This window comes from Nematolebias whitei, chromosome 15 (genome assembly GCF_014905685.2).
Source record: "Nematolebias whitei isolate Nwh7 chromosome 15, NemWhi1, whole genome shotgun sequence".
Lineage (NCBI taxonomy): Eukaryota > Metazoa > Chordata > Actinopteri > Cyprinodontiformes > Rivulidae > Nematolebias > Nematolebias whitei.
The window spans coordinates 16,393,782-16,395,289 of NC_056512.1; positions in this window are offsets into that span (position 1 = coordinate 16,393,782).

Below are 1,508 nucleotides of genomic sequence, written 5' to 3' on the forward strand. Positions count from 1 at the left end.
TTTGGAGCACACTCACTTTTGGGATGAGAATTTCAAGCTAAAATACTATTTGAATTTTTCAGTAATTCTTGAATTATTCATTGTCTGCTCTATATCTACAGTTTTTACATACAATACACATATATACAGTAAACCTACAGTATTATCTTTGAAAGTCTACACATTCCAAGTCCTGCATCTGATAAACCTGCTTGTGGAACTGAGGCTTCAGGTGGAGGTGCTATTGTTAATTCTGCTAGCCGAAGATTTTTTTCTCCTTTATTTTTCTGCTCCAATGGAGCAACGAAAAGGAGAATGCACATATGCTGTCAGTAAAGGTGTGAATCACCGGTGGTAGTTCCCACTTTGTAATTTCTTCAAAAATAATCACAGATGGCAAAACAGATGCCAGAACACTCTGCTGTTTCTCTTTAGGGGTTTGTGTAAAAAAAAGATCACACTATCTGGAAAAAACAGTGGAAATGGGGAAGGTATAATACAACTTGGCACGTCTCTGCCAGTTAAAATAGAAGACACGTGCGACAGTTGCATTAATACTTTAAATTTGCACATTTTAACTAAACTTCAAATGCTCATCTTTTTCCCTGATCTATAGAGTGGTCGGGCAGACCCCACACCAATTTAATGGTTGGATGGATAAGACTTTTTGTGGTAAATAAGGTAAAATTGCAGTGAATTGTGCAGCACAAATGCAAAATAATCTGGTACTTTCTTTATTTCTGTCTTCTCCAAATTTTTAGCAGCCTGAAAATAAATGTTGCACAAGCTACCTTTATGCAAATGGCACAAAAGTAACTGTTCCCACATCTCTCAAATGAAAATTTAGCTCAGAGTTACAATATCACCAAGAGTTGCAAACTGAAGTTAATGTAATCCTTCCTGCTATGTGAACAAGTTCCCGTCTCCATATTTACCTTACAGTAAGAGTGCCGTCCTTTAGCACAAAGTATTCCTGTTAAACTGATTATCACAGCCTTCGTATGCGCAGCATCACTGGAGTCAGACGCTCTAAATCTGATTCCTCAATCCTTTCTCATATTACAGCACATCTGCTGAAAAATGGAGCCAACTTTTTTACATTTGCTGACTCAGCACAAACTGGATGGTTATAGTTGAAGTGCAGCACTGGGGGTGGAAGTCAAACATTGATGTTATAAAGCTAGAAGCAACATGAGCCTCAGGGAAGCGGTTGGTGTTAGTCTTTAATCTTGATGCTAGACTGAAGAACATTCTGCAGATCAACTAGCTGAGGATACACTTCTGACAGATGTTTCATTTTAGGAAAAAACTTCTGACTAAACCATGGGAGTTGATTACAGTGGTTCATCTTTGAAATGTGAAATTCAAAAGATCAATTTGCCGCTGAACATTTGGAAAATGCCATTGCACTGTACCTTCCCTGATTAATGCAGAATTCAAATAAATAAAATTTTAAATAAATTAAAAAAAAAATCCAGAGGCTATATATATATATATATATATATATATATATATATATATATATATAT